Raw genomic sequence first — 26,280 nt, forward strand, 5'->3', positions numbered from 1 at the left:
TTTTTTTTTTTTTTTTTTTTTTTTTTTTTTTTTTTTTTTTTTTTTTTCTCCAGAATCACTGAACTGAAGATTTCCCTATACACTTTGCATCTAATTAGTTAGTGGATTTGTTGTAATTCTGATAATAATGCTTACTTCTGGTGCATCTGTTGCCTATACACTCAAGATAAGACTGTACATCCCCAAGATGCAAGTTTAACAATCCTTCATTTCTATATCCTACCTAGATAATCTGAGACACAGGAAAACTGCAACATGCTTTTGATGCTGTCGGTATCTGAACAGATACCAGCTATAAATTGATGCTTATTCTTAGATTAAATTTTAGACTAAATTAAATTTTAGACTAGAGACCATATGTTTTCTATAAACACAATAATGTTAAATGCATACTGGAAACACACACACAAAATAAAATAAATCAAAAAATCAAAAACATAACCCCCCAAACAGCAGGAGCGTAGCTCCACTGGTTCACCTGCAGAAAAGATGAGGATATTCTTATATAACCTTACTCCACTCTTAGGAGACTTTTTCAATACAGGGACTTCCTCTCACCTTAATAAACAAACACCAAAGGTAGAAAGATATTGGAAAGGGAAAATAGCTTACTGAAAAATTCCAACCACCCATGGACAAGGTAAAATAACAAACTGGCCCATACTTGAGAGATGTTGAATAATTTTGACTCCATTAAGAATAGAAAAGTTTAAGAGAAACCTTGAAGTTTATTTGACGTCTTTGAATACCATCAAATATATAGGCAATCACACCATACATTTTGTAGGGGAAAGACAGGGACAGTGCACCCTCAGCAAGTTTGCAGATGACACCAAGTTAGGTGCGTGTGTCGATCTGCTTGAGGGTAGGAATGCTCTGAAGGAAGATCTGGATAGGCTGGACCGATGGGCTGAGGCCAACTGTATGAAGTTCAACAAGGCCTAGTGCCGGGTCCTGCACAACAACCCCAAACAGTGCTACAGGCTGGAAGATGTGTGGTTAGAAAGCTGCCTGGCAGAGAAGGACCTGGGAGTATTGGTTGACAGTCGGCTGAATATGAGCCAGCAGTGTGCTCAGGCGGCCAAGAAGGCCAGCAGCATCCTGGCTTGCATAAGAAACAGCGTGGCCAGCAGGTCCAGGAAAGTGATTGTCCCCCTGTACTCAGCTCTGGTGAGGCCGCACCTCGAGTACTGCGTTCAGTTTTGGGCCCCTCACTACAAGAAGGACATGGAGGTGCTTGAGCGAGTCCAGAGAAGGGCTACGAAGCTGGTGAGGGGTCTGGAGAACAAGTCTTACGAGGAGCGGCTGAGGGAGCTGGGACTGTTTAGCCTGGAGAAGAGGAGGCCCAGGGGCGACCTTATCACACTCTACAGGTACCTTAAAGGAGGCTGTAGCGAGGTGGCGGTTGGTCTATTCTCCCACATGCCTGGTGACAGGACGAGGGGGAATGGGCTAAAATTGCACCAGGGGAGGTTTAAGTTGGATATTAGGAAGAACTTCTTTACTGAACAGGTTGTTAGTCACTGGAATAGGCTGTCCAGGGAAGTGGTTGAGTCACCATCCCTGGAGGTCTTTAAAAGACGTTTAGATGTAGAGCTTAGGGATATGGTTTAGTGGAGGACTTGTTAGTGTTAGGTCAGAGGTTGGACTCGGTGATCTTGGAGGTCTCTTCCAACCTAGACTATTCTGTGATTCTGTGATTCTGTGACAGGAAGTTCCCATGCTTTTGTTAAAAGAATACAAATATTAAGCCAGAAACAGGGACGGTATATTTGATCATTCCAGTGGGGCTGTTAACTCATCTCTGTCTTTTGTATGATTTTAATTATTTGGAAATACAGATACACCCTTTGAGACGGCCACAAATTTGGTAGGAGTATCAGCTTCTTGATAAATATACTCTTGTGTGGCTGCTTCCTGGGTGACAATTCTCCTGCACAAGTTAGATTAAGTAAAGTAACACTGTTATCACAGTTTGATGAAGTAATGATAGAATTTCTTTCTTTCTTCCTTAGTGTAGCTTCACTAAATATATATATATATATATTTTAACTGCAAAAATGCAAGGGATGATTCACTGATAAAAAAGAAACATGGAATGGTGAGATATATAGGCCAAAGAATATACATTTTAAAAGCATGATTATTATCTGTTTCCTAGAAGCCAGCTGCAGTAAAATATTTGCTAATGAAGAGGAGGAAAAAAAAAAAAAAATCACTGAATCATTCAAGGGCTTTGAGGCTATTCCTGCTCCTATGTCTCATGCAAAACTCACTGTGACTTCCAAGGATCTTCCAAGGATATCTAACATGAAGTTTCTGAAGTTTCAATGTAGGTAACTCTTCCACTGTCAGACCCTGGTTCCAAATTTGAAGTCAATCTGTCAACATTTAACCTGAATAATTAGGGCTTGTGACTGCAACTGCATTCCATGCTCCAAAACAGCAAAACTGTTCTGAGGATGGTAGGAGATAACAGAATTATAGCAGACTCTAGATTTCTTTTGTGTTTTTATCAGTGTTAATGAGTAGTGGAACAGATCTTTATTGAATAATAGCTTGAATACAAATATAAATGATAGCTTGGGAACACTGATAGTCTTCATACACATCCCAGGCTACTCAACCACTACAACACGAAATACAGATCTTCTTATGAACTATTAACACTGAACGCTTTCAGAGTCTGGATAATACTAATAATTATTTCTATTTGGATTAGAAACCAACTTATGTTGAATAAGGAATTAAATATAGGAGAATAGTTTCAATAATGTTCTTTGTACTTATCTTCAATTTTCATATTTCTGTAAGAGTCTGGAAACATAGAAAATATATTTTTAATGTTACTCATTCAAATTCCCTTTAAAGCAAGAACTGTTGTTTTTGTTTGCAGTGTACTTGTCCCATGCTTCAAGGAGATGATTTGGATAAGAAGATGATGAATTAAATTTATTTTATTTATTTACTTTATTGATTTTCCCAGACAAAAAAAAAACAAAACAACTTCAGATACTTAGAGAAAAATCATAGATAAAAAAAGGAATTTAGTTATTCATTTTCTACTGAATTTCAGTGTTGTGCTCATAAAGAGACTTTTCCATCTCTTAATATCTTACAGAAGAAGAAGGTTTCATGTGTGCATATGTGTCTGTTATGTATGCATACGATAAAAATATAAAGGATGCTAATAATTTCAAATCATAAATTCAAATCAGGATTAATGACCAAAACAGTTTCTGCATCTCTCAACAAACTGATTAGATGATAAATATTTAGCAGACTAACACAGTGTTTGAAATGAACAGCTCTCTCTAAAGAGGTGCAAATAATATCCTTTCTGATTATAGACATTGTAGCTGAGGAAGGATAAGAGATGTTGTAAATCCATTAGTGAAGCCTTGCTTGCTTTCATTTCTGTTTAATATTTCAGAAAGCTATAAAATTGTATTATGTTAATGTAATGTACAGTCCAAGTGATAAAGGCAGCTAATGTGATTACCACTCACAGTGTTATAAACCTTTCAGCAAAGCTGCAGACAAATCGGTATTCAACTGTTTCTCATGACGATGATGTTATGCAGAACACATAACATGTTGAAGACCTCTAGTTGTTAGGACATTCTTAAATGTCAAAAGTTTTAAGTAGGTACTAGAACCAAAAGGACCATTTCAAAGCGGTACTCTCACTTCTTATTTTGTGGTGAGTAAGCAAGGCCTAGCAGATCTGAGGTCCTTAAATAAACTAAGTTTATTTTAAATATATATTAAAATATATTTTAGTATATTTTAATATATTTTATATTTATATATTTTGATATATTTTGATATATTTTAAAATATATTTTAAAATATATTTTAAATAAACTAAGTGTGGAAAGCACAGGTATGGTGTCACTAATGTGACTATACAAATGCAAAATAGTGTCACAGATCAGATCATAGAGAGTTATTTCAGTTTTGCTGGTATTACTGCTCTCCTCTTCATTTTGCTTCCCAAAAGGCTGGAACAGTTTACTAAAAATGATGGAGAACTTTCCTAAATTTTCTTATGATCATATGGCAGCTATCCTTTTCAATTACTCCCTTTTCATCATTCTTCAATGGCAATTTTACCTCATTTGTTCAACTTTACATTACAATAGAATTACATTACATTATAATAGAATTCTGCAATTCTATTAGAGATTTCTAATTCACAATAGAATTTTAATTCATTAACAGAAGTATTAAGAAGAGCTCAAATTAAACTCTCAATCTGGGGTCATATCATTAACTACCTTATTGGAGCTTGGAATCCAAAAACTTAGATTGGATGAAGAACTAGATGGAAAGATTATCTTTATGAGACAGGCAGAATAACAGCTCTAGCCAAATAGTCTATTAAAGATTCCACTGAAACCTCAGTATGACATGGCTTTTCCAGCAAAAATACTGTGGTTAAGAATTTAAGAATATTATTAATTTACATTGACCAGAGGACAGAAGTCCTGTCAGAAACATTACTGATCAGTTTTTGTATTTTATTTATGGAAGGGAAATTAAGTCAAAGGAGAACACAGTATCCATATCTCCTCTAACTATCCTCTTTTGCCCACTGTGTAACCTCTGAATTGTAATACTTTATTCATACAAGCTTGTATATATTCAAACAAGCTTATGCAGATATATAGCTCCTTTCTGCCCTCTGACTCAAGGGAGTGGCTAAAAGCTACTAGAAAACATAAACCAATTACAAACAAATTAAAAACTCAGAAGAGCATGCATAATAAGTATCACTTTCAAAGAGAGATGGGAGCAAAATTCCCAGTCTAGTTTTAGATGTAAGCTCCTCCCAACATTCCCCAAATCCTTGCATCTGGGGGTTTAGCTGTGGGCTCATATCTAATGTCAAGCAACCTAGCAATACATTAAAGCTTAAAAAGTCAGGGCAACACCCTCCAGTATCTTTCTAATGATGATTAATTCTTTTTGTATTCATTTGAGTAATATTAATCAGAATTAATTCATTTAGGGTGAATGTGGATAGAACATTTCATTTCTTCTGCATTTCAGGAGAGCCTATTTAAATGAATAATTGCTTTTTGTTTGTTCGTTTTTTTTTTTTTTGTTTTTTTTTTTTAAATATATATATATATATATCAGAAATAAAGAAACTGAAATCTTGCATGACAACCATAAATTGTACAATAAGATAACAAACTGATGAGTACTTTATTTGTTCACCTTTATGAAGTGGCACATTCACTGCATGTAAATAAGGTATAGGAAATATATAGTCTTGTGCCAAGGGAAACATACCCATCAGAATTTGTTTTATGTTCTTACACATAATTTTTTTAAGAAGTGGCTATTAATAATAATTTAAGAGAAACATCACAAAAGACTAACAAATCCCCTCCCCCCCCCTTCTTTTTAATTGATCAATTTGTCATTTATCATTTTTTCCAGATTATGTAGCAACTGTTATGTAGTATGATCTAAATTTATTGGTGCTACTTTTAGCTATAGTTTAAGTTTCTCATATTATATCCATACATAAAATATATACATATACACATGTAATATATGCAAGATACATATATATGTGTGTGAATAATGATATCAGGTATGGTATACAGTACACACACATCAGGTATGGTATACAGTATACACTTTAGAATCATCTTCTCCTTCCTTTTGTCTTTGTCATTGTTGTTTTTTGTTTTGTTGGTTGTTTTTGTGTTTGTTTTTCTCCAACAGCTTTTGTCTTCTAAAGATCACCTTCAGTTGGCTAACTTTTGAGATTCTGAAGCAATTTATGAAATCCTTGCAACAGTATCTTATTTTTTTATGTACTTGTTCTGTTTAGTGTTACCTGGGATTCAGTGTCTTAGTCATGGATGAACTAACTTCCTAAAATTTCAAGTCACAGCTCCAGAAACTTTATGCAATGTTTGGGCAAAAGCCAAGCATCCAGATGTTACCAAATTCTGAGATCTTTGTGATTATGTTAATTTATGGGGTGAACTTGATTGTGTAGAAATGGACTCACATAGATAATGTAAATGCAGGAATAGCCAATTTATTTCTTAAAACTGATGAAAAAAAGAATAAAATTTATTGTGCTATGGAATTTCTTATATTACAAAGAAGTATAGATTGGATGCACTTAATTTACCCATTTGCAACTGAGATAATGGTCAGGGGTTTCACCTTTTCAAGACATGAGGAGGGACAGGATGTAGACTGTATATCCCTCCCTTTACCAACAAAACTTTTCAGGTTGTAAATTTGAGTTTCACCTTGAAATGCTATTTAATAACTGCAACTGTGATAGGGATTTCCAAATTTTCAGTTTAATCTCATTGTATAATTTATTTCCTTAATCCTAAAACCATATCCACTATTCTTAGCTTCAGCTGTAAGGGACAAAGCCTTATCCTGGTATCTTTATAGCTCAAAAAACTCAAATATTATGACAGTCTTCTAGATTTTATAAGGAAGTTCTGTAATTCATGACAGTTTCTAATAAGGCACTCCAAATCTCTGTGGATATGGAAGAAGCAGAAAATTTACATTGTTGAGCCATTCAGCATTTTTCTTGTAACCTAGAGTTCTGGTTTCCTTAGATTTAGTTTCCAGTGTGATGGATTGCAGCCATAATGATGTCATTACTTCAATTTCACATGCTTTTAGACAGAAAAATAACATGGATTTGTAAACAAGCTGAAGATAAGTTTCAACTTCAAGGTTCCAAAAACTTGCATCTCAGTAAACAAAAAGAAAACAAAATATTTTTAATGAAATGTGAACACAAGGTTGTTGATACTTTCTCCATATAACACAAGGCTAAGGATAGTAAAAAGCTAGCTAATATAATGCATATTTATGGCATGTATTTTATAATGTTGATACCTTAATGCAACTGAGGCATATTTCTGTTTTCTACACAGGACAGTGAATAATAAAAAACAAAATCCTAACATGCTTTATTTCCTTTTCTTTCTGGTGTCATGAGGACATGTGTAATATAATGTGGAAAGATAAGGTGATCAACAGCTAATTTACCTGGGAATTTAATTTACTGTGTATGCAGATTCTTGATTTCCTAATCAATGGGTAGAGATGAAGCATACATTACCCCCAAATGATGACAAGAAACTGGGTAGGTTCACTTCCAGATATACCCAAGTCCTTACCAGCATATCTTGTAGCATACTCTTCTCATGCAGTTTACAAATCTTGAGTAATCTGACAAGAGCTGATTTGAGATGTGGTTGCCAGAGTCTTGTAAATAATCTTAGTAGGGTGTGCGGGGGAAGGAAAAGGAAATTAAGACTCTGAAGGGCAGCTTCTCAGATGGCAGCTTGCAATGACAGTTTGACAGATTTGCTGGTGCTGTGGAAGAATTATATGTTATAACTATATGAATCGTTCACTTTCCTCCAAGGATTACATATTTTTTAAGTGTCATAAATACAAAGCTGTGGGAAGCACTGCTAGGTAGGAAAATGTGAAATTCTATTTTATTTCCCTTGCAACTCATCTGCATAATGTAATCTGGAGGGTTGTGTTTATCAGTGGTGGGAAGGCAGTTTAAACAAATGTTCAACATATGTATATCATCAACAGCAAAAGGTCATGATCTTAACAGGCATCTAAAAATGTAAACAAAGGCCAGCATGTCTGCATTTTCCCTGCATCATATTGACAGCAAATAATAGGTCCCTAACAGAATATCTGTCATCCTGGAAACATTTACTGAGCATTTTGTTCAGGCTGATATAGGCTGTTCAAATGAGTCATTATACTGGGAGGCAGCTACTGCCATTTCAAAAAGTATCTTGAGACTACAGCAATTCCGTATCATTGTAATTCAACAGCAACTAACTAACTAAGTGCTACAGAGTCCATCCGGTATTACCATTTCCATGGCAATTAGATACTTGGACACTTTATTGAAATCCACCAGTTAAAAGCTGTTTGCCAGAGAACATTAAGGACTATTCCTTTTCCTTAGCCTTTTTCTTTGTACAGATTGACCAGTGCCAGTATGTTGGAATAGCTAACTTTCATCATTTCCACTTTCATATTATATGAGTCTGACTTTATGTCACAAAAGTAGGTTGATAGCTTGCTTTTCTGACTGCCTTTGTTCCTTTCATTCAAAGTCTACTGAAAAGTCTTCCAGTTAATCCCCTTCCCTCTTCATCCTAAAATGCACCAGTAAAATTACCTGTAGGATTCAAAACATCCAGGATGTCATATGGGCAGCTATTTCTCCTCTGATACTGCCCAACTTATATGTTGAATATTACAGTGAAGACTTTCAAAGACAGTGTCTTCCAACAAAGAAAACTCAGTCTGTGTAAATGTTAGTAAGCCAGCTCTGAAAAACAACTATGTAAAACAATTTTGGTTCATGAGAGCCGTTAAAAATGAGACATAGCCATGTCAATGAGGAGCAAGGAACAGAACAAGGGATAAGAGGAGGAAGGAATCATTTTTCCACTTTCTTTGATAAAGTGCAAACAAGTGTTATGACAATTACTTTCTGTGCCTGTTTTTACTTAGTATTTCTTCTAAATGATCTGTGTAGAGAAAATAAAAAATAAAGGGGGGGGGGGTGGGGGGGGGGGGGTGGTGCAGGCTTTAATCTCATATTCTATCTGCTTCCAGAATTAATGTTAGGGCAGGTGGCAAATGAGTTCTTTCTAATTTTCCAGTCTTCTCCCTGGGACAGATTCTGCCTCCTAGTTCAGTATGAGCAGTTCTTTACTACCCTTAGGGATAGAGCAAGAAATAATGTAAACTGAAGACATGTGACAGAATCTGATTGATTATGAAATGGGGGTATGCATGATTTGGTATTACATATCCAATGTACTTAATTTATTATGAGATAATATTTTTAGGTGTAAGACGAGTGTTATAAATGTCTTAAAGATGTTTACTCTATTACTAGCCTTTTTAGTGGCATGCCTACATACTGTTGTTTCTATACCTGCTAGAATGATTGTATTTTGTTGAATATAATGCCTTGAAAGCTTTCATTTCAAGCAAGAATCATCTTTTTCACAGTCTCAGGTTCTAACCAAGGCAACATCATTTAAAACAAATGACATCTGACCTATACTCATCCACATATTTTGTGAATACCAAGATTTTTACTGACATTTCAATGAAAATCCAAAAGAGGCATACAAAGAAATGAGCCATAGATATTCAGAGATACATTAATACATATACATTGTCATGTGTATATACACTGATATATATATATATATACATGTATATATGCATGATAGAAGTGCATACAATGTCTCTAACAAGGGGACATGAGTGATTTTTAGTAGGCTTATTTGATATAGTAATAATTCATTGATCTGTCTGACTTATTGAGAGCTGATAATAGAATAGCCCAAGGGGAAGAAACTATGCCAGGCTCCTAGATCAAAGGGTTTAGTTCTTTGCTCACATAGGTGCTGAATCCATGGCGGATTTCCAAGTGAAAGTGCCTGCAGCAATGTTGGCTAATTACAGGTTGTGTTCTACTGTTTCCAAACAGGGTGAAAGTGACAGAAGTTTAACTGTGAATAATTACACACTTGAATAAGTATGTGATTAGCCCTATTTGTTGTGCCTGGGACTAGAGTGACAGGACAAGAATGGAGTGATTGCATTATTTACAGCTTAATTGTAGACAAGTAATTACTTATGTAAGCTGGTGCTTTGGGGTCAGGGAATACATGCCTGAGAATTTCTACGATTTGAATGGAAACTTCAGAAACTCGTTTTCCAAATGATATAGCAGAAGTGAAAATTCTGTGCATTTATCTAATTATGGAGTGAATTAATTGAATTCTTGAATTAAATGTCTTGCAATGTTAAATGACCTGTTCTCTTGAAATCAAGGATTAGACAAAATACTTTTAAACCATTGCTGCTAACCTAATAAATCACAAATGCCACCTAGTGGCTTTTGGTATCTAGTGAATCATTGCATATGTACCAAAAAAAAAAAAAAAAAAAAAAAAAAAAGTTTTACCAGCATTTTATTTCCATCAATGTGCATATGGCTGATGGGATTGTCTATGATTTCTTTTTTTTTTTTCATTTAGTTCCCAACTAAATTTATTTGTATTGGATCAGATTGTGAAAAATCTCATTCATGTTGGTGAGTGGTAATGAATAAACCATTAAAATGCAGTTAACCTCCCTGTCTTGGAACTGTGTTCTCTCTACATGTTTGCATTTCCAAGCAGATGAAGGTCCCTGTTTACAAAAGAAGATCTTAAGTTAGTGATAAGGTTAGCTCAGGTAAATTAAATTAACTTAATTTAACTTGTTAGTAAATTGCTCTGATTTAGGGTTAATCCAAGCTTGCTTGTCCAAGTAAATAAAAGCTTCACTCTTTACTTGTGTTCTGTACTTTCAGAATGAAAGTCTTCCAAAATACGAATCAATGTCCAACCAGGAAAAATAAATAAATAAATAAATAAATAAAGATAGAGAAAAAGAAGAAGACCAAGCTGATTATTTGGTGGGAAAATAATATCACTATGATGACACTATTATATAAGCAGTCTATGTTGTAGATGCTTCTAACAACATAGACACTTTTGAAATTCATGATGGGGAACTTATGAGATGGGAAAAAGATATTTATTTTTAGTAATCATGACACCCTCTTATCTATCCATTAGAGCCTGATTCATCAAGTATTCTAAAATCAAAGCATACTGAAGTTTTATATTTTTGTACATTATATTGAGTATACTATATTTAATATTATATTTAGAAACAAAAATATTAATGACTTTTGAAAACTTTTGAGTAGTTAATTTACTTTGGTAAAGTGTGATTAAAATGCAATTGTCAAAATGTGTAAGAGTGTTAAATTAGCCAGGATTTTTATTATCATCTTCATTATTATTATTTATTACTGGTGATCTGTACACTTGCCTGATTTCAAACCTTGAGAATAATACCAATGATAAATCACAATTAAGCAATGTAGCTGTGCATAGATTGTTCGTGAATGTTTTGTAGCGTACAATATTCAAAGATGTGTATTTAGATAAAGATTTCTAATGGAGTTTATGAATGTAGCATATGAAAGTTTAGTGGTACTTAACTTTTCAAGGTGTCTTGTCTCTTGTCAGAATTAAGCAAGGCTGAGTAAGTTGAATCTGCTCAGAGCTATTCCTTCTGAAACATTTATTTCACAAGTTGTTTAGTGCATCATTGTGGAGAGGGGATGACACATTTGTTTTTGCTTCTGAGTGATTTGCTTCTATTAGTAAAAACTTTCTATGGTATGTTCTTTTTTTTTTTTCTATGTCTTCAATCTGCAACCTACATATGCCTCAATCCTTACATACTTTTAATGCAGTTTTATATTTAAGCCAGATAATAATTTCATTAAATTCATTTCATAGGGTCTAGTCCACTTATTGCAGAGATTTTAATAATAATTTCAATTATTATGTTTACTGTTAGTAATACCACTACCAATAATATCTCTCAGTGTGAAAGAGTTGTTATGTGACCTTTGGGGAGAAAGATACTTAAATTTCTTGAACCTCTAAGTGAAAGAATGTAGTACAAAATGCCACCTCTGTTCTTTATCCATTCTTTGTGGAGGTTACAGTGTTTTTTAAAGGCAGATTGCTTGCAGTCAATGAAAAGGATAGTTGATGAGTATACCAGTATAGATGTTCACTTTCCCAAAAGCTTAATATGAAAACTACAGTCTAGTGTTTCATGTGTGTCCTTTTTGTCACTGTAACATCAAATAAATAAATAAATTAAAATAAATTAATTACAGTTCTAAACACTAGTTTTGCTCACAAAACTTGTTCAGTTTAAGAGATGTAACTTTCTGGGTATAAGTAATTCCTCATGGGTGTATTTGCTTTTATGTTACTTTTATTTTGTTATTTTTATGAATGCTCGTCATGGTCCTGTATTATTGAGCAGAGAGAACCCCAAACATACCCATCAGAATAAATGCTGAATTTATCTCAAGTGTTGTAATGTAACTTGTCTTTTAATTATTTGCTTTGAAGTTCCCTAAAATAAGACATTACATAGGAAAATACATATCATGTTTTAAAATTGAGTTGGGTAATTTATTTTTTAAAGTATAAATTGCAGTACAGACTAGCTATATATCTTTGTACAAAGAAAATAATAGATGATGTTTTTGGTCACATAATTCAGAAAGCAAGAGAAGATTTTCCAGGTAGACACAGTTTCTTGTTGTGTGATATTGGAATGTATTAGGATTTCATGGCTACAAATGGTTATTAGTGACACCACTACTAACAGTAATTAGAATATTTGCCATTTTTCTTGACCTATATTATTTCTAGCTGTCCATCTGCTCCCTCAATACTCATGCTTTTTCTTTTTTCCCCTCTTGTCTCTCTCATGTATACAAATTTGTTGTGGAAAGTAAAATGAACATAGATCTGATAATCTTGTGTGATTTTTTTCCTCATGTATTTCCTCCTTACTGCTTTATATATATATATATATATATGCATGTATATACTTAGAAACTTTTTTGTTCAGGGACTATTTCATATTGAGAAGTGATTAAAATAAGCATTCAGCTGGGTTATAGCAAAGTGTACACATATACACTTCTTGTAATTATTATGTAATATTTAAAATCTAGCCAAATATCTTTGAAAGTAATCAATACCTTATAATCTTAATACATAAGCTAACAGTACAATGCTGTTTGTCTGTGTTCATTTTTAATTGAATACATCTCCATAGCTGGCATTTTATGTCAATATACTCTGGGTTAGGTCCCTAGATATTTTAATTTCCCAAGTGCCTATTCACAGGAATAGTTAGGGAAGTCATTAGTTTCACAAGTTTCTGACTGACTTCTTTAGAGCAAGTACCCACTTTGGACTTGCAAGTCCACAAGGGACTTAGACGTTTAGTGTTATTTCATGTTTATCTAATATCAAATTCTCATATTGGATTTTTTTTCCTGTAGCCCAATGCAACTTTAAAGAAAGTCAACAGAATCATGGAATCATAGAATGGATTAGGTTGGAAGGGACCCTTAAGAATTATCCAGATCCAATCACCCTGCTATGGGCAGGGACACCTTCCACAAGACAACATTGCTCAAAGCCCCATCCAACCTGGTCTTGATGCCCCAGGGATGGGGCATCCACAGCTGCTCTGGGCAACCTGTTCCAGTGTCTTACCATCCTCATAGTAAAGAACTTCATCCTACTGTTTAATCTAAATCTACCCTCTTTTAGTTTAAAACTGTTACTCCTTGTTCTGGCTGAAAAAGAGTCCTTCCCCATCTTTCCCGTAGGTCCCATTAAGGTACTGGAAGGCTGCGTTCCCTGAAGCCTTCTCTTTTTCAGGCTGAATAATCCTAATTTTCTCAGGCTGTCTTCATGAGAGGTGCTCCGGACCATTGATCATCCTCTGGACTCACTCTGATAGGTCCATGTCTTTACACAGGGGGCCTGAGAGCTGAATGCTCCAGGGGGGTCTCACAGTGAAAGGGGCCTATGTTAATTAGCTGAATTTAATCACATATTCTTGAGTCTCAATCCAGTAGTCACCTGACTAGAGCATGCTGTGCTTTCCATCTCTGTAGGAAGTTCAGATTTCTATACCATGAGCAAGGAACCTGCAGTATAACTGTTTCTGCTCAAAATGGCATACTACAGCATGCACTAGTTTCCCGCATACATGGAAGCAGTGCACAGTCCACTAAGACAGAGATGATGACTAGGCTTCAAGAGCTCAAAGCTACTTTGTGTTTGTGATAGCTCCTGATTCTCTATAACTTATTAGTTATTCATATTATGTTTCCTTAACATTCAGCGTGGCCTTTGGGGAACAGCCTTTTTTCCACTTACACACAGTAGGGAGAAGAAATAGGCCATGAGAGTGTTGGAAGTCAAAAAAGGAAGGTGTGGCATTAGAGCTGGAAGACTTCCATCAACGCTGAATGACTTCTGAAGACACTGTAAGACACAGGATAGTGCCTCCTAATCCATATGCTAAACTGAGCTTCTAGCTTTGAGTGCTGAATAGTTGCTAGAAATTGACAAAAGAGTCTTTAAGGCAAATGGGTGATTTGTCTATCATCGATGGTGGTTTTAAGCACAGTCCTAACTATTGGAATATACATCTAATCATATTTTTAAGACATCTGGATATTTTCAGGCTCTTTATGTAACTTACAGAGTTCCTAAAAAAAAAAATGTAGTGAAAACAAGCACTTACTAGCTAAGAAAATCTCCCTTATATTTAAGAATTTTTCACTAATTTATTTTTCTGTACTTTGAAAACAGCTGTTAAGCACTGGTTCAAATGGGTAGTGACATTAAATATTTTGACATCTATAACCATTCAAAACACAAATATTCCAAATAAATTTCTATGAAAGACATTGGCCTTAAAAATATTTGTTCAATTTAATAAGCTTTACTTACTTCTTAAGTAAACTTAACTGTCATTGATTATTTATTTATTTATCTATTTATTTATTTATTTATTTTTAATGTGGCTGGATTTATATATTAATTCCTTGGTCATTTACATCAAATTATTTAAGCATAAAACAAGCTAAACCAAAAAAAAAAAAAAAGAAAGAAAAAAAGCAAGCAAACAAACAAACAAAAACTTTCTTGTATAAGTAGCAAAGATTTAGTAAGAAGTCAAGAAAAATTAATAAAGCTTGCTCAAGTATGTATGATTACTGTTATTTAATTATTAATTTTGTCAATCAATGGTATAACTACAGAGTAAGCAAAAGAAAAACTATATACTTTCAGCAAATATCTTTCCAGATTTTTGGTAGAAGTAGCAGTACAGGTAGGAGGCAAATAAGTTATTCAGAAAAGAAAGGAAGTTTGGTGTCAACAGCAAAGAAGACAAAGGGGTACTATGCACTTAAAGTGAGAAAGAAGTGCTTCAAGACTTAGGTTAAAATACAACTGTATTTGCTTTTCCATTTTTACTCACAGTCTGGCATTTTCATTAACTGTGGTTAAGAGTCTGAAGCCACTCAAGGTATGTTCAGTGCTCTAGGTCAGAAGATGTTCTGTGATGGAGATTACCCAGTTCATAATCAATTCATGACACATTTGAAACTATCTTGCTGGCTTATGTTTAGAATTTAGATCAGTGGAGCCCTTCACCACCTAAAAACCATCCAACAGAGTAAATGCTTCTTAATTGCTTCTGCACGAATCCATTTACCTTTTAAGCAAGTTTTCACTTCCTATCAGAAAAGAATAAAAAAATGGAGACACTTAAATACTGAATAGAAGTTACATTTATGTGCTACTTCTCAGTTTGGATTGTGTATGACATCACGTTGTCAGAAACCAATAGTCTTAACTCATGATATATGTTGGAAGACTTGTCTAAAATACCTTTTAAAACCTTCCACTCACAAGAGCTTCTTTTACCACTTGAGTATATCTGTAAGTAAAAATGTTAATTAATGGATATTTTAACACATAAAAGTCATGTGTGTTTCTCCTTGTGATATATTATTTTTGATATTCATGACATATACTTTATTTTTAATGGATCTACTCCAATTAAGCATTTCATTAAAAAAAAAAAAAAAAAAAAAGAAAGAAAAAGAAAAAAAAGGTTCAAATATCTATATTTATCTCTAAAATTGTGCTATATACTATGGTACTATATACATTCAAATTCAAGCCTTTTTTTTTCCTGCTGGTCAGAACTCCAAGGGAGTAATTCATATGGAACAGATAAAGACTGAAATATGTCATGAGGGAAACAACTATTATTAATACATCTATCAATACTAATGGACTGAGAAGAAATCAAAATGCAGTCTTATAGGGGGAGCAACTTAACTAACAAAATCTTAAATAAATTCCGAATCTTTTTGCATGCCATAATGAAAACAGAACTGTAAGGGTCATATCAGGGACTTAATTGTAGAAGTAAGCCATTTTAATTGAGGAAGTTTCAATATCATTATAAAATAAATAATATATTATTATAATATATTATTATAATATTATAAGAGGGCTAGGGGAGAGACAGTACTTTGAAAAACAACACATAATATTAGAGGCATGAGACTGGTAACAATTTTTGCTTTCTGCTGAATAATATTCCCAGGGTACTATCCCTCTCATGTTTGTGGCAGTGTATATATTTCATTTCTTGTTGCTTTTCAATATTAAGAGTAAATAAAAGAAAACACCTTTTCCCTGGCTATTACCCTAAATATGTTCACTGCCTTTGATTATCTAGCATATATAGGCAAGTTGGCACTCTTCCCAGCATAAAGAGCATGCAGACTCTGGCAGCTACAGGGCAGTGGCACAAATAGCCAAGATGATTCTCACAAATGGACACACAAATGCTTAAGTCTCTGTTAGAGTTTCCAAATGCCAAAAGCTGGTCCGCTATTGTCCCCAATTTCACCTTCACTGGGCAATAAAACAAATATTATTTGCCTTTTGTAATCACTATGTTTATTTCTGCTTTGCAATTGATACAAACATTGAAAATAGCTGGCCACGATCTACTTCATAATCCAGCTGCCAAATAACCACATGGATGCCTCAGAGGCACCATGCAGATAAAGTCACCGTACACAACAAAGACACATATGGCTCATAAGCACAGGATACAGGGTAGTACATGAAGGCTCACTGAATGAAGACTGGAGAGCTGGCCTTGGTGCAGCACTCAGAATGTATAGAAATATCCAATTACCAAGCTCAGTAAAATCCTCATAGCTGATGGTGACCAAACCACTAAATTACAATTGTCTAAGCACTGGTACTGAAGAAAAAAATTAACAGTAGCAAAACTTATCAAAACTCCTTGCCCTTTCTATCTCTACCTGCTGGATCTGGGAAACATGGTGCAATTATGCTGACTTGACATGTTTGCCTTTTTCAGGTCTCTCTCTCCTTTATTAGGAGTGACATATGCTGAGTGTGAGTGAAGGGTAAGAAATTTTTATCTAGGTTATTTAATGTAATGCTAAGATAGCTATTTTTTGGCCATGTAGATTTCCACAAGTATACAATGGCCTTTCCTGTTAAACATTTCTGTGTTTGGCTCTCAAACACTGTTATGGTAATTTATACTTTGCTTTTTGGGGGATAATTCAAGTATCCCCCATTTTCAGACCTGTGTCTTGGCAGGGTTTTATAGCATATAATTATGTTTGTTCTTATAGCATCCTTTCTTTCCATTTTGACTATTATTCTCTACATGTGTGTGGTCTGTGGTTGCTCTTTCTCTTGCACTGAATAGAGATTTTAGATCTTTGTTGTTGTTGTTCCCCTAGGCTATTTCCATAACATTTCTTTTAATGCAGTGACCAAAAATCAATCTGTCTATCTATCTATCTGTCTATCTATCTATCTATCTGTCTATCAATCTATCAATCATAAGAAGAAGAAGAAGAAAGCAGATAAAGGACCACAAGTAGAAAGCATGTTAAGATGTTAATCTGAGTTTTAGAAAAGATAGATTCCATTAACTCTTGTTTACATCTTTGTTGTATGACATTATATGGGCACCTCCACTACTAAAATGGTCCTGTCATCTTCAAACAGTCAAGTGATGCCTCAGACTGCTGGTGGTGCAAGCTCACCTGGATGCTAGGCTTCATAGTCTTTTACAACTGCCTAAAGCCCAAGTATTTTTCTCAAATGAAGTGTTCTTAATGCTCCTACACCTGAACAATCTGATCCAAGTCCTGAAGGGTGCAATAGGGACCAAATATAAAGCAGAGGAGAAATCAAGGTATAATCCTGCCTAAAAGCTGTCAATTGTCTTCTCAGTGATGTCAGAAATCTGCTTTTAAATCCCTGGTCAGCCTGAAGTAGATAAATAGGAGCAACGTCCCTGCCTCTCCTCCTTCCCCCCTTTATTTTTTTATTCTTGTCTTTGCTGCATCTTATACAAAACTTCAAGCTTTCTGCACTACTGCAAATTTACTTACCCAGTTCTGCAAGAACTGCAAAAATTCTACCTTCCTAGAAACTGAACCTTTAGGGGATTTTTCATAATTAAAGACATTTGATCTATGAAGTATTTCATCTTGCTTAAATAAAACAGATATCCTATAGGTATTGTGGGACAGTCTTTTTTTTTTTTTTTTTTTTTTTCCACCCCAAGGAAATTAATTATTTCAAATCTTCTTTACAGCTTGAATTAGAACAACCTAAGTAACAAAATTTCTTCCTGCATTGGAAGCTTATAAGACAGTCCTCTTATCAATATAATAAGATTACTTTTTATATCCATATTTGTTAACATATTGCAATTAAATAACTTGTGGGCCAACTAACTAGGTATACTGTACAGAAGGATGCATGCATCTAAACTGATGTGCGTAGCAGTAACAGCTACTTGATTGGGGTTTCTGGCTGTTCAGATCCTTGTCTCTGTGACTGTCATGGTTCCATCAGATATGTCATTATCTGGGAAAAAGTAAAAAAAAAACAAAAAACAAAAACAAACAAAAAATCCAGTAAAGGGAGAGAGGACGTATAAAAACATTAATGCCATATCAATAGTGGGAAAATTCATGGATATAAATAATATTACTATAATGTTTCTATTTTATTCATCAGCCAGCATTTGGATACTTGCTATCCTCTCAGTTTTGTACAAATCTGAATAACATAGGAATTTATTATAACTACATACACACTATTATGCTGGGTAAGATAACTCTGTCACAGTATAGTCTGCTCTAGGTGTTTTAGCTATGCATTCAGCCACAGGGGAAAACAAAGAACCTCATGGGAGATATAGTTGAATCAGTGATTGACCCCAATAAATGAGAACTATGAGCTATACAAACTAAAACAACTCTAAGCCTCTTCCTATAAGCCTGCTAAAGCAGGCTCAAACAAACATAGAAGAACTGAAACATTTTAAATTTAATTTTTACAAATCAAAATGTCAAGTCAAATTTAATTGTCCCAAAATAAACTATTTTATTCAGAATTCACTAGAAGAAATATGAACTTCTGTGGCAGTCATCAAATTTTAACATGGAAAACTTTTCATTATAAAAAGTTTGGACAGAAACTTTCTAAAACTTCAATAAGTTTATTGACCATCTTTAAAAATCAGCTATCAACACCTTTAGTGAATTTCTTTATTAGTAACACTGTTAAAAAGAGAATATTAACAAATATCTACTCTTAGATCTCATTAAGTTCCTTCTATCAGTCTCCATTCATCATGAAATTAATGCAGGGTAATTAATGATTTTCTCCAGTCTTTACAAGTAACACTGTACCTCAAATTATCTCAGCACAGAGAAATTGAGACTTTTCTCCTATCTCCCTGGTGATGTAAACTAATGGAATAGACGGTAACATGACTGAAACATGTTTGTACTAAATACCCAAATCTTTGGATACAAATTAGTCAGAGGTGAAATTAACATCACTAAATAACTTGTTTTAAGAATTCCACTATATCATGTTGTGATGAGCTGACTATTAACTTGTGGGTACTGTGAGTAAGGAACAATCCTATTATTCCTCTGAAATTATATCCATACTGTCTACATTAAAAATGCCTTAGTATTTTACTACAACTGTCATACAACAGTAGTAACTGGGGCAAAGTAAGGTAGATGTCATTGCAATTTTAAGCGTAATATGGAATATGAGGGAATAATATATGAGTAGCAATGGAAAGGGACTGCAGATGAAGATGATGGTATAGAGAACTAAAGGTTAATGGAAGAAAGGAGAAAGGAAAGGGGAGAAAAATAGGTAATTAGAATCATAGAATCATAGAATATCCTGAGTTGGAAGGGACCCTTAAGGATCATCAAGTCCAACTCTTGACACCGCACAGGTCTACCCAAAAGTTCAGACCATGTGACTAAGTGCACAGTCCAATCTCTTCTTAAATTCAGACAGGCTCGGTGCAGTGACAACTTCCCTGGGGAGCCTGTTCCAGAAGAGATGAGACATATTGAGATTAAGAAGAGATGAGATATATGAGACCTAAGGTAGAAGAAGATGGTGGGCAGTATGACTGGGCTTTGAAGAATAATTAGTAAATGAAGAGGAGGCAGTTGTAGAAAATTCTAGACTATTTAGAATTATTGCCTTCCTGACTTTGTAAATTTTATATTTATTTTAATATTGTCTCTAATATCCTTAATAATGTTGCTTTTTCATCCCATAAAAACAAACAAACAAACAAAACAAAACAAAACAAACAAACAAAAAAAAACTGCAACTCTTTGTTGCATAGTACGTGAGTTATGTCAGGATTATGGTAACAGGCTGACTTGATTTATTTAATTATACCATCTAGCCTAGAGTTTTATTTCCAGATCATATTTAATCTTTACAAAACATCACACAGATCACTGTCTATTTACAAACAGTAGTTCTACTTTAGCCCATTCTTTTGCAACACAGAAGAGCTGGTTAAATGAATCCATGCATTTCCTGTTAGTAGCCTCCATATAGGTTAATTAATACCATAAAAAAAAAAAAAAAAAAAAAAAAAATCCCTCTTCTTTAACAGAATTAGTATGCTTTTTGAGAAGTAGTCTCAGTGGAAAATAGATTCTAGAAGTCCTCAAAGCCATCTTTGTAAAGAGACAGAAGGATCCTTTGGGAGGATCTCAGATGCTCAGTTCTCTTTTGTTTTTAAAGTCAGGAACTCAGTAAATAGTCAAGAATACTTCAATATTAGAACTCATTTTTCTCTCTTTGTTTATATGAACTTAGCCATATGACACACTTAAAACTCATGCACACAGAAGTGCTCAAATGCCTCTGATGCATTTGGAATGCATAAGGAAATGGATGCATAAGGAAATGCCTTTCCTTACCAAGTAATTAAAAACAAGATCAACAAAGTTGAACTACTGAATGTGATGGTTCTTTGAGTTCTAAGTTAGTTTGAATGGCTAGAGGGTTGTATGTTAAAAAAAAAAAAAAAAAAAAAAAAAGGCAAGAGAGAAGTATTTTGCTCCTCCCTGAAGTACTCTGTATTACAATGAGTCTTTGACCTTTAGCCAGAGATTGGAGTTGCATTAGATTACTCAGTCTTTCTCTTAATTGCAACAGTTACAGACATTAGAATGATCAGATTACAGCCCAAAGCAAACTAGAAGTACTTTTCATGTAATGCTTGTCTAAACTGTCATTAGTACAAAATATTATGAATGACAACATTTCAGAAATATTTATTAGTGATTAGGTGTTATAGTAGAAGCTGGAAAGTATAATTCTGGGTACACTACAGAACCAGTTTTGCCCTTGATAATTCTACTCCACCAAATACTGGCCGTTTCAGAGTCAGGACTTGGGACTAATTATATTTTTCACATTGACAAGTTTATTCCTGTAATATATTCTATACTCACATCTTATGTATAGAAAAAGTTCTTTGAGTCTCTGATACACATGAGCTCTTGATGATAATGTTAAATAGAAAGATGTTTGGTGCAGATTAAAGAAATATATGAGTAACACTAACATTCTCGGGGATGAAGAATGCAACCAGCTCATTCATTCCTAATATTAAAATACTAATTACAATAAAGTCTGAGGGCTAGTTTCATATGAATCATTTACATCAACTAAATCTTAACATTGATTCAAATACATAATTTAATAGAAGTGTTTTTCACACATACAGTCTTTCTATTTGACTGAAAGAAACTTGAGTTCAGAAGTGAAGTGCACATAATTTGACTCTTCAGAGATTCAGACCCAAAGAAAATTCAGACCATTCACTTCAGTTAAGTTGTACATTCTTGTTTCAGGTTTATCACTGATCTGTGTATGATTTACAGAAATAAATAAAGTTTGGCATATTCCCTGTGTTCACAGGTTCGTTGAGGTAGGAAGGGACCTCTGGAGGTCACCTTGTCCCATTCGCTGGATCAAGCATGGTCCCATACAGTGGGTTGACCGGGACAATGTCCAGGCACCTTTTGAAGATCTCCAAGGAGGGAGACTCCTCAGCCTCTCCAGGCAACCTGTGCCAGGGCTCAGTCACCTGCACAGTAAAAAACTGTTTCTTGATGTTCAGACAGAACCTTCCTGTGTTCCAGGTTGTGCCTTTTGCCTCTTGACCTGTCACTGGACACCACAGACGGAGCCTGGTTCTCTCTTTTTTATGCCCTCTCTTCAGGTATTTTGTACATGTCACCCCTAAGCCTTCTCTTCTTCAGGCTAACCAGTGCCAGATCTTTCAACCTTTCCTCATACAAGGTGCTCTAGTCCATTAATCATTTTAGTGACCCTCAGTGGATTTTCTCTAGTAGCTTCATCTCTCTCTTGTAGGATCCCAGAACTGGATGCAATACTCCACATGTGGTCTTACCAGTGCTGACCACAGGAGAAGGATCACCTCCCTTGACCTGCCAGCAACTTTATTCCTAATGCAGCCCATGATACTATTAACCTTGTTTGTTGTTGTTGTTGAGAGGACACGTTTTTGGCTCACGTTAAACCTGGCACCCACCAGGACCCCCAAGTATTTTTTTCTCCACATTTTCCATAGTCTTACTTGATTTTATATTCATCAGGATGGACCTCTCTCGAGCTTAGATGTGGTGATCCTTAAATCTTAACCATCATTTTTAGGTCTCTCTTCCCTTTATGGCCTTATCAAATGAAACTCTTCCAAGCAGATACATGAAGATGTTAAAGTCTGCCTTCCTGAAGTCCAGTGTTTTGAGCTTGCTTTTTAGACTCCTTCCTCCCCTCAGGATCCTGAACTCCACCACCTCATGGGCACTTCAGCCAAGGTTTCCTTTTACTTTCACATCCCCAATGAATGCCTCATTGTTGGTGAGCATGAGATTCAGTAAAACACCTCTCCTCAGTGGCTCCTCTACCATTTGTGAAGGAATTTGTCATTGACACACTCCAGGAACCTCCTGCATTTCCGATGTCTTGTTGTGTTATCCAGGATCAGGGCCTGTGAACATACTCTAATCTGTGTGTAGAGGGCCTTGCCTGTTAATTCTTCTTGGTCAGGTGACCTGCAGCAGACACCCACTACAATATCACCCTTACATGTCTTCACTTTAGCCCTCACATGTAAGCTCTCAGCTGGCTCACCATCCATCCCCAGGCAAAGCTCCATATATCCCAGCAGTTCTCACATAAGGGGCAACTCCCCCTCTTTGTCTTCCTGGTCCGTCTTTTCTAAAGAACCTGTATCTCTCCATGGCAACATTCCTGTCATGGGAACCATCCTACCATGTCTCCATGATCCCAACAAAATGGCAGCCCTGCAACTGCACACAGGTTTAACACACTGCATTCATTCCCCACATTGCATGCTTTACTGTATGTGAACTTCAGAGCATTACATGGCAACATTCATTGTATCATGTCCTCCAACTTAGAACGCTTCAGCTACCTTCACAGTAATGAGATGAAACGCATGCTTAATTTATACTGGTGTTGCTGAATCAATGCTTTTGACCTAGAATTGTTTTACATTTTTATTGTCTTTTATCTTCACCCATAAACATCTTTACTTCAAAACTGTTGTTAACCTGTTCTTGCATTCCTTTCCCATGCAAAGGTGCTTAAGCTTAGGTAGAGCGCAGAAAAGAAGAACCCATTCTAATGCCAAGACAACTTGAAAAGGTAAGATGTGACCAAGAACTCTGAGATTTAAAAAAGCTTTGCTACCATCTTAACAATACCTCAAAGTTTACTGTTACAAAAGCAAACTCAGAGGACTGTCTTCACCTTTCATCACTAAAAAATATCAGTCACATGTCAAATGGAAGCAGACAATTCTTAAACTTGTAATATAAGTGTATAAAACAAAAGGTAGTAATATTAATACAAAATTATTTTTTAAAATAATTTACTCCTTAATAAATTTCAACTGACTTCATGGTGCACATAGATTACTTCTATAAAGATTAATTTTCAGCTATAAAGTCATATAAATAATTATTAATATGCATTGTTCTTTGCATTCCTAAGTGTCTCTTTTAAAAGAATGAAACTTCTAGGAAGGATTTTGAAGTATTTTCCTTCTTCCTAACTGGACAATTTCCTTAAGTCTTGTCTCCAAAATCTCAGCATCAGATTACCTTGCAGTCCTTGATATTCTGGATATCGTGAACCTTGACTGTGCATGGAAATCTTCTCCATGACTATTAGGTGAGAATACTGGACCTCTTTCACTGAATTTGTGTTTAGGTGTTATAATACAGCATGGTATATTGTTTTGCTAATTAATTGTTTGTTAGGCAGCTTGCTTTAGCTGTCTCTGTGTAGGCATGAAGCACTGTTCATAACGTAATACAGTTTGTTCCAAGCAGAACTGTCTGTCTTAACAATCAAAGCCTGCAATCACATTTCTGCTCAACTTGAAGGCTCACTGTGAGATCTTTCAGGAATTAGAACTGCAGCTTCAGACCGCTCTGTGGTCTGGTCTAAGCTATCTTTGGGATTATCTCTTCCTGTGAAATCCTGACTGCTGACAACAGGTATATTCAAATGGAGAAGAAATATCATCTGTCTCAGGAATAAATCCTATGTGTATTCAAAACACAGCTTTTTCAGTGCTGATCAATCAGACAGTTATGTAGGAGAGAATACAGACAATAATAAGTAAACATGACAACCTGCTTTGTGCTGAAAATACTGATGATAAATATTCACTATGTGATGAAATAACATGAATATAGCTGTTTGGATTTATTTAAACCTGGTAACTAACATGTCTTCTAGCAGGGAATGGGAGCTATACATTGTACAGTTTTATAGTGACACTTAGATACAACATCTACGTATGTCTTTTGGATGAATCTGGAAAGTAGAGAAATTTTGGGAAAGTGAGAAAGAAGCTGTGTTTGCTTCTGCTTCTGGAGGACTCAGTAGCTACTAAATCAAACAATTGCAGACAGTTAGTGAGGTTTCACTTAAAGCAGAACACAGCTTGTATAATCCTTATATTTCTCTTCATTTTGTGAGGTTTCATGGGGGAGGAAGTAGGGTGGATGGGAAATTTTTCAAGGAGTTGAGAAGAAGAATGGAAACCCCGAGAGTTCCTAGGAATTTCAGTTTCAGAAAAAAAAAGCCAGTCATCTAAAAAATCTTGCTTGTATTATGTTTTTTCCTGATGCTTCTGTTTGCTTCATATTCTAGGAGAACATTTTGTTTCTTACGGACTTTAGAGACTGTCATGGAAAAGAAGACAGAAGGCAGCCAAAAGGTCACCAGAATATTTCCACTCATAATGGAAAAATGTGCATGTGTGCATGGGTGCAGTGACACATTTTGAGGTTTAATAAATACAGAATGGGATGAAAATGGTGGAGTAAACAGAATAGTTTCATTTTCTTTAGTTGTACCAATTAGAAAGTTAAAAAACTTGAAAAGCAATAAAAATCTGGATTACAGTTGTTTGACATCTCTAATAGCTCATGACCCTATCCAGTAAAATATAGTCATCTGAAATTCCAACAAGAAAAGAAAGATACATGAAAAAAACAGCCACTTGAATTTAATTTGAGTGAAGTCATATAGGTTCCAACAATGGCACATTAGATTTACAATCAATCTGAATGTGCCCAGGCATAATTTTAAGGCCCTGTGGTCCACAGCCAGTGCAAAAAAGAACTCTGTGCAGTATGTCCAATTTGTAGGTAACATCAACTTTTTCTTTGAGTTGCTTTCTTTAATCACTGTGAGGTATAAATACAAACAATCACCCGTTAGTTTATATAGGAGATGTATGAGAAACATGAGGAAAAATTCTAGCTAGATGTAAAAACCCTGAGCTGGGTTTCCTTAGAAGAAAATATTACATTTCCATCACTTATTTTTTTTTTAAAAGAACATGTTGGATAGAAGTAGAGTAATTCCTTGACAGATAACTGTCTAAGAAGTTCTGAATTCAGTTTAGTTGCTCCCTAACTAATTTGAGCAGGTGTGTGGATAAGGAAGCTGTTCTTTACTACTTCTTAGTGGTGAATTATGAAAATTTAACTGAAACTCAGTGGCTGTGTGAATATGACTAATTCCCAGGATTCAGTTTTATGAACAGTTCTCTTCCTCTGGCTGCAAGAGAATATTTCATTTGTACGTATCTTATTTTAGACGTGATATATAGTAGAGTGACCGATGTGTTTCATTACACCCCAATACCATACTAAACTGACAAAAGGAGACACAAGAGATTCATGGACCTTGGCTGCATAGCTGGCCAAGCAGTAGTAGAAAAAAATCCTGTTGAGGCAGTAAGAGAAGCAAGTGAGAACCTGTG

The 26,280-nt window shown here is 35.0% G+C and overlaps 1 long non-coding RNA gene across 1 annotated transcript in view; it reads left to right on the forward strand.

The window, feature by feature from the left end:
- Positions 1 to 25,261, forward strand: part of LOC118168518 — a 34,859-nt gene extending 9,598 nt beyond the window's left edge. The window contains exons 2-4 of the long non-coding RNA XR_004751618.1: positions 22,171 to 23,642; positions 23,991 to 24,170; positions 25,161 to 25,261. This is a non-coding gene — a long non-coding RNA (uncharacterized LOC118168518). The remainder of the gene's footprint in view (positions 1 to 22,170; positions 23,643 to 23,990; positions 24,171 to 25,160) is intronic.
- Positions 25,262 to 26,280: the final 1,019 nt, after the last annotated feature.

The sequence above is a fragment of the Oxyura jamaicensis genome, chromosome 5 (assembly GCF_011077185.1).
Source record: "Oxyura jamaicensis isolate SHBP4307 breed ruddy duck chromosome 5, BPBGC_Ojam_1.0, whole genome shotgun sequence".
NCBI lineage: Eukaryota > Metazoa > Chordata > Aves > Anseriformes > Anatidae > Oxyura > Oxyura jamaicensis.